The sequence below is a fragment of the Canis lupus genome, chromosome 22 (assembly GCF_011100685.1).
Source record: "Canis lupus familiaris isolate Mischka breed German Shepherd chromosome 22, alternate assembly UU_Cfam_GSD_1.0, whole genome shotgun sequence".
In the NCBI taxonomy this organism is placed as follows: Eukaryota; Metazoa; Chordata; class Mammalia; order Carnivora; family Canidae; genus Canis; species Canis lupus.
In genome coordinates this window covers 33,364,928-33,378,461 of record NC_049243.1, presented here as the reverse complement: position 1 = coordinate 33,378,461, position 13,534 = coordinate 33,364,928, and the positions used below count along the sequence as shown (strand labels likewise).

The following is a 13,534-nucleotide window of genomic DNA, read 5'->3' as shown; positions in this document are numbered from 1 at the left end:
AAGTTGAAAAAAGAGCTATGCCATGACCCAGCAATTGCACTACTACGTATTTGTCCCAAAGATACAAACGTAGTGATCCTAAGGGGCACCAGGACCTCAATGTTTATAGCAGCAATCTCCACAATAGCCAAACTATGGAAAGAGCCCAGATGTCCATCAACAGATGAATGGATAAAGAAGAAGTGGGGTGGGGTATATATATATATATATATATATATATATATATATATATATATATATATTCAGCCATCAAAGAACAATGAAATTCATCATTTGCAACAACATGGATATAAAGGGTATTATGCTAAGCAAAAGAAGTCAATCCGAGAAAGACAATTATAGTATGGTCTCACTCATATGTGGAATTTAAGAAACAAAACAGAGGATCATAGTATAGTGGAAGAGAGGATAAAATAAAACAAGACAAAAACAGAGAGGGAGACAAACCATAAGAGACTCTTAATCATAAGAAACAAACTGAGAGTTGCTGGAGGGGACTTCAGCACTTGTTTGGGGATAGGGTAACTGGGTGATGGACATTAAGGAGGGCACATGATGTTATGTGCACTGGATATTATATCAGACTGATGAATCACTAACCTCTACCTCTGAAATCAATAGTATATGTTAATTAACTGAATTTAAATTTAAAAAATGAGAAACATAAAAAGGCAGTAGAAGTAGGGATAGATGAAGAATCAGTTATAAAATAGATTGATATGTAAAAGATAGAGGGAGAAAGGGGAGAATTTGCAAGTACTTCAAGTATTCTCATTGTGCATGCTCAAGTATGTAAATTTAATGTATGGAAATAGCATTATTTCTAGGACTGTGATTTGATTACTTGATTTTTGGAATACAATTTTCCATTTGAAATACAAACATATACCATAAAATAAGCTCCTTGAAAATGCAATATTTAAGTTATGTTTGATGCAATCATTTTCCTTTCTATAAAATGAACAAATTAAGTCAGACTCTGCCTATCATTTGTATATCCCTTGTATCCATTAATTCTCTATGGAGAAATTGGCAGAATTAATCTGTTAGAAATTGCTTGCAATTGCTTTGATGAATCATTTATCTGCCTTGAATTTATTTCTAAAAACATATTAAAGAGAGCAAGTCCTACCTAACATTATATCAAAGTCACAATAATTATCATTATAACAGTCAAAAGAGTCCTTTCTCAATTCACTGTAAAGCTCTGTCTAGTTACAGATACCATTAGCATCCATTGAGTGGCAACAATTGTTTTGGTCACTGAGGAAGAAGCAAAATGTGTAGGGCCCAGTCCTTTCCTCCCAAGAGATTATAATCAGTGGGGATTCAGAGAAGACGGCAGAAAACTTTTTTGATAAAAGGGCCAGATAATAAACATTTTAGGCTTTGTGGGCAAAGAGGCAAAATCAAGACTATTACATAAGAGAGTAAAATTTTCTACAATTTTGCATCGATAAAATTTTAAATAATAATATAGTGTAGTTTTTGTAATATAGGTCTACTAATAAGAATACAATTCTTTTTTCAAAGGTGATAACATTTTACTTAGGGTTTAAAATTAATTCAAAGTTAGTTCTCTATCATTGTAAATGTTTATCCGTTAATGCTGATTTGTAAAATGTGTATGAGATTATATATATTTCACCTTTAAAAATATCCTTTCAGAGAGAAGGTATCCATTAGCATTTGACTTTAATTGAGCATATTCATCATTTGGGAGGCATTTATAGCATTCTATTAGATTCTTCTCTTGATATTTTTATTTTAGCATGTGACTACATTGCAGATTATTAACTTCCACTTGCATGTTGGAAGCTCCTCAATTACACATTTCAATGGATTTTGAAATATGGAAATTTCCTTCACATTTAAGTCATGTTTCACAAATGTTACTGGAGTTCAGAAGATATAGCTACTACACATTTGTGTAGGAATAGAATATTTATTTTGTGAAAAAAAGTTCTGCTAAGTTAAAGCTCCTTGCTTTAACCTTTGACAGAATGGGAAGTGAATAGAATAGCATGACAGTACAAGTGATTCAAATAGTGTTATTTTTGGTCAAAATGATTTTATTACAGTACAAGTTTCTCATATAGTATTATTTGACTGGTAATTTTAGGTTGAATTCATAAAGAAACAACATCAAGGCTACAGCAAAAGTTAACTTCCAAGAGTTTGAAAACAGTGGTTGAAGGTAATTCTTATTTATAGAAATTTAAAAATCTTGGCACTGAGCTTACAAAAGAAGAAGAAGAAGAAGAAGAAGAAGAAGAAGAAGAAGAAGAAGAAGAAGAAGAAGAAGAAGAAGAAGAAGAAGAAGAAGAAGAAGAAGAAGAAGAAATAAAGAAATCACAATAAAACTTTCTTACTGCTAAACTATCAGATTTCTGTGTGATAGGCCAAGTCAGAAAATTCATGGAACTGGGGCACCTGGGTGGCTCAGTTGGTTAAACGTCTGCCTTTGGCTTAGGTCATGATTCCAGGGTCCTGAGATTGAGTCCTGGGATTGAGTCCTGCATTGAACTCCCTGCTCACGAGGGAATCTACTTTCCCTCTTTCTCGGCCTCTTCACCAGCTTGTGTACTCTCTCTTACTCATTCTCTCTCTCTCAAATAAATAAATAAAATCTGTTTAAAAAAATTCATGGAACTGATGAAGATGGTTAGCCCACAAAAGTGAATGAAGTTTGCTACTGACACTACTGGTTCAGAAGCATAAGGTAGATTAATTTTCTGTAAAGCTCTGCTGATGAAATAATATAGTGAATAAACATAGGCTTTAACATTTTGTATTTTCACAAACTTTCCACATATTTTCAACTAAATCATTTTCTGCTCCATGTACATTTTTACCACTATTAGTTTTAATATGCCTAAGGGGATTCCAATTCAGGTTGTACTGAATTAGTGTTTTCTCAACATCTTTGAAAATATTCTTGCCTATAGTTGTTATATACTAACTCTTGATAGAGGCTAATTCTTCAGGCATTTCAAACTCAACATTGCCTCCTCAAATAAAAAACAGTTGAGCAACACTTTTAGCATCTGTCAGTTCATCAAAAACCAAGGGAAATTATTCACAATCATTTGTTTTGTATTTTATTTGGCAATTGATGCTGCCTTCAATATTCTCAATTTTTTGACTAAGCATTCTCACCAATAGGTTACTATTCTAAGATAAGCTTGTTTTCTCCAGACATGTTACTTTGGCTATTGTACCAATGTCGATTTAATTACATTACCATCAATAAATATGTTTTCTTACATGGCTAACAAATACAACTCTTTTGTTTGCAGCTCATTGTAATATTTATTTTGTGAAAAAAAAGTTCTAAGATGAGGCTATTTTGTTTTAACTTTTCTAATTTCCCTGCCTTCTGCTTTCCTTCAAGTTGAAAATATTGCAATTAGTACTTGGTCTAGTAATGTTGAAGCATACTGTATTTTTTTAGTACAGCTATATTGTCTTTAAATAACAAATACAGTGCTTTGCCATTTAATTGCATAACAAAATAACCCACACTCAGTTGTGCCTTAAATATGTGACATTCAACATCCACTTTTTTTTTTAAGATTTTATTTGTTTATTCATGAGAGACACAGAGAGAGGTACAGACATAGGCTCCCCGCAGGGAGAATGATGTGGGACTCGATCCCAGGACTCCCAGATCATGACCTGAGCCAAAGGCAGACTCTCAATCACTGAGCAACATCCACTTTTATTTTATTTTCTTGTTTTGACATGATGGATTTATGTTAGTAATAAAAACCGCAATAAAATGCCTCAGTACAGGAATATGTATGACACTTGCAATGCTCTTGAGCTATAACTATGTCACTGTTATTTGTACTGTGTTTAGCAGCAGTGTGAAGTGAAAGTGTGCCATAGATTGTCACAACTACTCACCTGTGCCTTTTTAGCATGAACACATTCAGATAATATTGATTTTTAAAATTTTTTAAAAAGATTTTATTTTTTTTAAGTAATCTCTATCCCCAACATGGGACTTGAACTTAAACCCTGAGACGGAGTTGAATCCTCTACCAACAGAGCCAGCCAGGTGCCCCCTTCCAGGCCATATTGAAATTAATGAGTGTAGCTGTGTGCCAATAAGTCTTCATTTATAGCACTAAAATTTCACTTTCATGTAATTTTTGTGTGTTAGAAAATACTCTTTTGATTTTTTAAATCACTTAAAAACACAAAACTTATTCTTGGTTGGTAAACCATATAAAAATTGGTGACAGGCTGGATTTGGTCTTCAGGCAGTAGTTCAATAATCTCTAGTCTAGAATAGTGCCTGGTGCATAGTAGGTGACAAACAAATATTTTTGGTTGAATGAATAGTTTGCAAACTGTAGTGCACTTATGAATCATACTCACTTATTAAGGCAGGAATTCCTGATATCCCTCTCATCTCCATCTGACTTAGTGGGTTTGACAGGCCACAGAGCTACATTTTTAACAAGTACACTTGGCCACCTGATGCTGGCAGTCCTCAGACTATGCACAGGAAAACGGCCGTTTTTCTTAATTTCTTTAAAGTTTCTCTGATAATTTTCCTCTTTAAAAACATTTTTACTAATCCTTGATAAAAAATTGCAGTATTGCAGTGCTTTAATTTTTTTTTTTTTAAATATTGAAAAATCTGGGCTGTTTGACTGGCTCAGTTGGTAAAACATGTGACTTTTGATCTCAGGATTGTGAGTTCATGCCCCACATCGTGTGTAGAGATTACTTGAAAATAAAATCTTTAAAAAAATATTGAAAAATTCACCTTAATATTTGAATTAATTGTCCTCTGAGCAAAGGGTGTATAAATGTCATTAGACTGAATGTAATTATCAGTAGGTAAAAAAATTAAATATGTATGTATAAATATGTATATATATATATATATACACATATATATATGTATATATATATATATATATAATATCTCAAGATGTAATGGTAAAAATCCTTCAGACCTGATAATTAGTCAGTTTCCCTTGGATCTGGGCAAGCAATTGTCTAGTTAAGGATGATTTACTAAACCTCATGGGCTGTTTTCCAGGACTATGGGCATATGAAATGGGGAACCGTTTCAGATTTCATGAGAGATCTGTAAACAGGTTTTTTCATTATTTCAAATTACAATTGGCTTTGAAATATGCATGTAGGTAGTGTGCCATATGCTGGGTATGACTTGAGAAGTTCTAAAATAACACACAATTTTTTATGTGTTAGATGACAATGTCAGAAGATTTGTCTCCAATAAACCTTAATTATCACACACTTCATTAAAAAAATGGATATTTGTACCATCAGCCCATGGAAAATTTAAACATTGTTAAGAGGTTGGACTAAATGACCATCAAGAGGACTTCTAATGCTGAGATTCTATACCATCATGTGGCTTTACTTTTCCCAAATATCTGGTTCAGATCCTGGGGTCAAAACCAATGATATAGGCAAAGCAATTTTCAATTATAGAAGATAGAAAAAAATAATGCTTGTATGTCTGCAAAATTTTAAGAGAAAAAAAGTAAAGATTGTGTACTTCATACTACATTATCTAGAGTATGTGTTGTATTATATTGAGGCATCAGAATAAGTTAGAGAATTGGAGGGAGTCCTAGAAATGATGGTGAACAGTATTTTACCAAGGAAAACATCATGTCATTCAACTACTTAAAATCACTGAGACCTAAATTTTGATGTAAACTGTACAAAACAGAAATATAATAAAGTACAAAACAGAAATATAATAAAATTACATATGTATCTGAATCAGATAGGAGGCTATTGCATTAATTTTGGATGATTGGCTAGAATTAATCTCAGAAATGTCTGTTGAGACTCAATAAAATATAAAATGTAATAGATGACCCTACAGCTTAGTGAGTCCTAAATGAGAGTAGCCTAATGTAGTTTATCTGAAGAGAAATAGTTTATGTGATATAAACTTGGAAGGTTATATAATATATTGAGGATTAATGTATTGGTAGAGACTGAGGAGACTATATATAACTCACTGTTCACCATGAGACTGAGAGGATTATATTAGACCCTTAAGCCTATCTAGCTGGCAGATATTACTGCCTCATTTTATAGAAACAGATAGAAAGCTTAGGTAGGTTAGCATACTCGTCCAAGGTCATGTATAAGAGACAGGACTTGGATCCAAAGCCCTTTGTCCCACCATATGCCATTAAAAATATGATTTCTTGACTTTACTTTGGTTTGTATTGAGCAATTATTTTAGTAGATAGCAAAGTTTCCATTTTATAATTTTCATGAGTCATTTGGATATAAAATGATAAATGAGTCATGCTCTACTCCCTTCCTCCCCAACTTCCCAGTTCTCCTCTTACCTCCCACATATTCATTAATACACTGCATCCATGAAGGTAAAGTATTTTTTAAAAATATGAACTCCTGAGTCACCATGCCAATCAAATATAATAATTATATATCAAGTAGTGTTTTCTCTTCTTTTTGTTAGTCATAGAATAAGGTTGGTTCTCATCATTTGTTTATTCATTTTGACTACATTTGTTGGTTTCTTTCAAGATGATTGCTGTCTTTAGATTACTATTATTGAGATTAATTTCATACTTCAGTGTGAAATTTTCATACTTCTAACACATAAAAAGTTTCTCAAAGATACCCACATCTTAATCCCTGGAACCTGCTGATATGTTGAACCTTACACAGGGACCCAATGTAGTCAAAAGAGTCCTTAAAAGTGGGAGGCGGGAGGATGGAAGTCAGAGAAGAGATGTGACAGGCTTTGCAGATATAGCGAGGGGTTGCATGTCAAGAAATGCAGATGGCTTCTTGAAGTTAGAAAAAACAAGTTAATTAGCCCCTTTCTCCTATACCCCCTAGAGGAACGTAGCCCTGCCAACGCCTTGGTTTTGGTCTAGTGAAATGTATTGCAGATTTCTGACCTCCACAACTATGAAATAATAAATTAGTGTTGTTTTAAACCACTAAGTTTGTGGTAATTTGTTATAGCAGCAATAGGAAACTAATTCATTCAGCAAAACCTCTTATAAACAAATTGATTGAGCAATATTTCACTAAGATATTGTAGTTCTGAAAAAAATGATGTATTTTTGGTAAAGACCTCAATAATTTTTTAGAGTCATATTTCATATGAAAACTTCAGGAAGTAATAGGATCCAACTCTGATTGTCAGTACTTTACTGAGGACTAATGGTTTGCAACTCGGGTGATGGGTATCTTCTGCATTATTATTGAAACCATCATCCTTGGAGCAGTGATATTTTAGACACAAATTAAGTATGTTTCCCATGATGCACTTTCTTCCAAGGTTGACAAGTACCCACAAACACAATTTAAAAACCATAGTGTGCCAACCCTTACGTATGAAGGGAGTCCTATCCATAAGACAATTTTTAGGAGAATTATAAAGCAAAATGGTAAGATGAAAAATTTTAGAGATTCAAAAAAATGTTTAATAACCACATTCTATTAATATAAAATATAAGAAATCTCTGTTAGTATGGATATAAATTTTTAAATAAGATAAAGTCACATTTTAAACAAATGGGATTAATTTATTTAATTAAAATTAAATTAAGAACAAATAATGCTTAACATTTAAAAGTCTTGTTTCTCAGATTTGGTTTAAAACCTCACTGAATAACTAAAAAGCATTTTTCTAAATCCAGTTTTGTAGCAATAGACTAATGTAAAATTGCTGTAAAATCATAAAGAACAGAGTCAATTTGGCACATAGAAAACTTAGGTGGTATTAGTAATTGTTAATATTTACTGAATAGTGAAAACATTCTAAAGGCTTGTATGTAATTCTATATGTTGGCAAACTGAACACCAATAAAAAATAAATTTATAAAAATTAAAAAAAGAAAAAAATAAATGCATGTATGTACAAGACAGTTCCTTTTTTCTGATTTTATAGAAGGCACAACTGAGGTGGAGAAAAGTTAAGTAATTCACTTGAGTTCATATAGTAAATATGTGATAGAACTAGGGTTTGTAACTGGTATCTTGGTATAGCATGGGTCACCAACATGTAATGGCTATACCTTTACTAAGAATTAAAGGTAGTTTTTTTTTTCCATTTTCTGAATTATTTATATTTCCCTATGTTTCTCTTTTTAAAAACTTTGAAAAAAAAAAGGAGAGCTAGGTAGTGCTTTATAACTTTTAAGGATATAGTTTCTTGAAGTCAGATTTCTGGCTTTTAATCTCAGCTCTATCACTTATTAACTAAGTGGCTTTGGATAAGTGATTATGCTTCTAATGTGACTTAGTTTCCTCAACTGTAAAATAGTAATTACAATAGTATCTAACAAAGATTTTAATTCTAAAAGGATTAAATTAATAAAAATGTCAAGACTTTGGCATATATCATATAATAAGTATTAATATATCACAGTTGTAATTCTTGGTTCTCCACATTGGCCTGGCTATTCACGTTTTTCTGTTGTTACTGAAAAATAAAGGCCTGATTTAATAGAGGTGGTCAGTGGAGATACAGGTAACTGTGCTATAGAAAGGTCAGTTTTTACAATGGCTTCTACCCCAAACTGGAAAGCTACTACTCAGGATGCAAATGAGGTTCTCCAGCTCAGGCGGCAGACTTCACCTCACTACAGTGTGGTGCTGTCTGAGGAAGAAAGCCCTTCAAAGGCTAGTGCCAGGGGTGTTTGATCTTCCTTATCCATACTGGAAGACTTAGCTTTAAATGGGAAGCTTGTGAACTCCACCCCAACTCCCTCTGCTCCCATAAAGCCTTATACTGTTTAGCCTGGAGGTAAATGATGGGCTGCAATTCCAGTCTTTCTGCCTGTTAGAGGGCTGAGGGACTGGGGTTGGTAAGGTGGAGCAAACTGTAGTTCTTTTAGTCTGCCTGTTTAAGTTCCAATCTTCACTTCTACTCTCCATGCTGTCAACTCTGAGCCTCAGAAGACTGGCTCCCATCAGGCTTCCTCACAGGCCTTTCTGGAATGTGGATTCCTCCCTTTTGTTTTTTTGGTCAGTAGCTGTCCTGTTGCTCCTATCTTTTGAGAATTTGTTGAAATTTCTTATTTGCTCTTGACTCCACACACTCTTTCTTCCCTTTATTGTTATAAATTTATTCCCTTTTCCACTTACTTGGAGTCATTTCATTGTAAAGTGGGAACAAGGGTTGTGACTCCTGATAGAATAGTTGTGTTTGGAATAAGAAAAATTGACCTCACCCCATCTCATTTGATAAAACATCTCCCCACCCCTGTCTCATTTAACTTTTATGAACTTTTACAATTATACAATGGAGTACATGTTATTATTCCAATTTTATACAGAAAAATTTTAAAAGTTTCAGAGGTACCTCAAGAACACATGACTAACAAGTGATATATAGCATTCAGATTCATATCCAGGTCTTCCTAAGGAAAAGAATACCCAACCTTGCCTTCAAAATACAAGAATGAGGACCCAATATGAGGATGAACATTATGATGACTTAATATTAAGCATTTAGAAGAAAATAAAAAATATTAATCATATAGAATTTGACACTATGTAGACAAATTACTAGGACTATCATGTGGGTTTTTAAAAATTTAAGCTATGGATTCTTCTATGTAGTGCTGGTTGGTGATGGTGTTTGGATTCTCTAATAGTGGAATACAAAACTCTGGGAGGAATTGGAGTCCTGTTATTTGGAAGGTCCATGTCCTGTATTCTTCATTGGCCAGTGTCAGCCAGTGTTTATTATTAGCTCAGGCAGTAGAATGTAAGCCATAAGAAGACCTAGACTTTCCATTCCTCTCCAATGTCCTTTAGGTGACAAAAGCCCTCAGTGATGTTTCTCCAGAATCAAATGCAGTATGACGTGGAACCTAAGTTAATTAATCCAGAACTACTACTCTGGCAGATATTTGAATTATTATTTCAGATCCACATTTTCTTTTTTAAATATATGATGAAAAAAAAATAAATAAATATATGATGAGAAAAATGCAAAAATCTACCATGATTTTTATGGATTTGTGGTAAAAACATTACTGCTAAACATAACAAGTCAAGAACTCCTTAGATTTCAGTTTGAGAAAATGCGTATGCTGTTATTATTACTTTAAAGATTACTTGCTGTATTGTCTGACAACAATCTTTCACTAAATGCAATCTGAGAGGAAAAGGAGATTATATCTGCATTTAAACAAAATGCAGCATTCAGTTGTTGAGTCTAGCTCTATGGTTGAAGGAAATCATCAAAACATAGACCACTCATTCTTTCTGTTTTATGAAATTTGTGATTTTAGCATTTACAAAGAAAAGATTGTGGAAGATAAAGCATTGATGTTTCTACTGATGATTAGTGGTTGCAACTAGATTTGTTCTTTATGGTCACATGAGCAGTTAGATCAAAACTTGTCTGTGATTAGTTCTTTCTACTGATATAGTTTGAAAATCTTTAGCAGTTTGTGCATGAATTAGACTTGAAAAGAAGTATAAGTATTCAGAGAAATAAATGGTAGCAGAAAAAGTTTCCTAACTAAGTCTGAAAATTATCATTAACAATCTAGATTTCTAAGACAATGTATTAATATGATTTTAAGTTCCTACCTGTGCAAATTGTTACTAGTGTCCTGTCCAATGTCAGTAAGATTTTCTTTTTATACTATACATAGATCTGACTTTATTGCTCATCTGGTTGGTATGTTCAGCTAAATAAAGTTGTAGTGAATAAATGTGTGACTTTTCTCTTTCTTAGCTGAACTATTTTATTAGTTATTCTTTCTATTTATTAACATCAATATTAATTTTTCTTATTTAAATTTAGAAATCTGCCTATGCATGAGAAATAATAAATGGGGCCAAATTTTTAGTCAAGGACCACAGCTAAATACCTATGTATTTTAACAACTAGTGCTGTAGCCAAAAATGTCTGCCTGCATTCTTTATTTAGGTGGCATTTCTTGTGAAATATTTTATTTGTATTGCCGCAGTCAAAGAAAAGGGCACTCAATGGCAAGTTGGAGATGGAAAGTTTTCTGGAAGAATAAAAAGCACATGTTCTGACCATCACCATCTATCTTTGTTTAGATTTGAACCCTAAATTTAAAACAATTAAGAAGCATCTAAAATTTAATATTGCTATTTATAATATAGCAACTTCTGATTCTACGAAGATACCCAAGTTGTCAGGAGTTGCTAGAAAGCAGTTCAGTTATAGAATACAGAAGAAACAAGATATCTTCACTTCCAACACACATTGCGGTGGAATCAATCTCTCTTATGTTCCGTAATGACTATAATTTTGTACCTATTTCAGGAAGGCTATTTAATATAGGATAAATTGGTGTCAATCAAAATGTGTTCAAATAGTTCATATCTGTTCCTACGGTAATATAATAAGGTTCCAAATAAATTCCCACTGTAATCTGCCCACATTCACATAGGAAAAAAAGAAAAATCTTTTTTGTTTGATTGACTTACTTCTAAGGCCATTCTTAAGAATAGGATCTACTCCTTCCCCAAACTTAAAAGTCCAAATGTGTTTCGGATTATCCTCTCAAACACATACAATCCAGTTAACTTGTTTAAAACATATTGATTCCCCTCTAGACAGCTTCTCCTCCATCTGGGAGGAACTGATTTCTACCTAACTATGTAAATTTTTGCTTTTCCCCTGGCCAAACAGACTCAAATGCAAACACACACACACACACACACACACACACACACACACACACATCCAGAGTGAATGTTTTCACATTGAAACTGAAGATGTAAATGAAGGCCCACAGTCTCTGTCTGGTTCTAGTTACAAGGTCTGTTTGTTGACATCACAGATGAAGGCCTGCTGGGTCTCTGGCACTGTCTACTTCATTTCCCCTCTAATTAGGCTTTGCCCTCAATTAAGTTAATGATGCAACTTTTCCTATAGATCATTTGCCCTTTCAATCAATTAACAGAATATGAGGGTGCATCCCTCCTTGGCTTGGGATGCATTTGCCTGAGGGTAGACTGCTCAGCTCCCAGAAGTACCACATGAGCAAAAGCAAGATGTTTACTACCATATCACATATTATCCCTAAGAAAATCAGTCCTAATGGAAGCCTTAACAAAACTTCATTTCAATATTGATGTCTGTCTGGGTAAAGGATTTATCTTAAACATTGGATCAGGTCAAAAATATTGATGGATGTGTTGTGAATATAAGGCAGTTCAAAATAAATTTAGAGTCATTATTTTAAAGGAACAAATAAAGACTACTGTAAGATCAAGTAGAATTAGGACACACACACACACACACACACACACACACTTAAATGACCTAAACAAATTATTAAAATTTCCAATATTAGTGGAAAAAAATAAAAATGATCTCTCCCAGACATCGATCACTTTTCTTAGTCTATATTTAAAGATTATAGAATGGATTTTATTTTAAAATAATAAAAATAACCATAATGAAATTATTGTAGAACTCGAAATGTCATCCATATCATTTGAATGACACAAAGATCAAGACTTTAAGATAAAGTTTACTAATGCTTTCTTGAAATGTGTGAAAATTAGGTTAAGAAAAAAACATATATGGAAGTTTAGCATTTTATTGAAAGGCAGGACTGCAACAGACGTAGAACTGTCACAGGGTTCTAATAGAAGAGAATACTGACTTAATACAGATCATGAATTTTCCCCAGAATATTGTTTGTTTAACAGAATATGGTCATTCACTTATACAAAGGCATGTTTATGTGTAATGTGTGATATCTACTTTTAATGAAATAGTATTTGGCTTTTTTTTTAAGCCAAACTTACTTAATTTTTGGCAAAAGTAATTAAGAATTTTATAAGAAAAATACAATAAACATATTTTGATGTATTTGTCACATACAAGGGCATGTAGTTACCCACTATATTTTTCTTTTTTTTAATAATAAATTTATTTTTTATTGGTGTTCAATTTGCCAACATACAGAATAACACCCAGTGCTCATCCCGTCAAGTGCCCCCCTCAGTGCCTGTCACCCATTCACCTCCACCCCCCGCCCTCCTCCCCTTCCACCACCCCTAGTTTGTTTCCCAGAGTTAGGAGTCTTCATGTTCTGTCTCCCTTTCTGATACTTCCTACCCATTTCTTCTCCCTTCCCTTCTATTCCCTTTCACTATTATTTATATTCCCCAAATGAATGAGACCATATAATGTTTGTCCTTGTCCGATTGACTTACTTCACTCAGCATAATACCCTCCAGTTCCATCCACGCCGAAGCAAATGGTGGGTATTTGTCGTTTCTAATGGCTGAGGAATATTCCATTGTCTAGATAAACCACATCTTCTTTATCCATTCATCTTTCAATGGACACCAAGGGTCCTTCCACAGTTTGGCTATTGTGGACATTGCTGCTATAAACATCAGGGTGCAGGTGTCCCGGTGTTTCATTGCATCTGTATCTTTGTGGTAAATCCCCAGCAGTGCAATTGCTGGGTCATAGGGCAGGTCTATTTTTCACTCTTTGAGGAACCTCCACACAGTTTTCCAGAGTGGCTGCACC

At 33.5% G+C, this 13,534-nt stretch overlaps 1 long non-coding RNA gene across 1 annotated transcript in view; it reads right to left on the bottom strand.

Annotated features, from left to right (window-relative positions):
* LOC119877392 overlaps positions 1-13,534 on the bottom strand; it is an 85,929-nt gene that overhangs the window by 14,159 nt on the left and 58,236 nt on the right. The gene's annotated exons all lie outside the window — the stretch shown is intronic.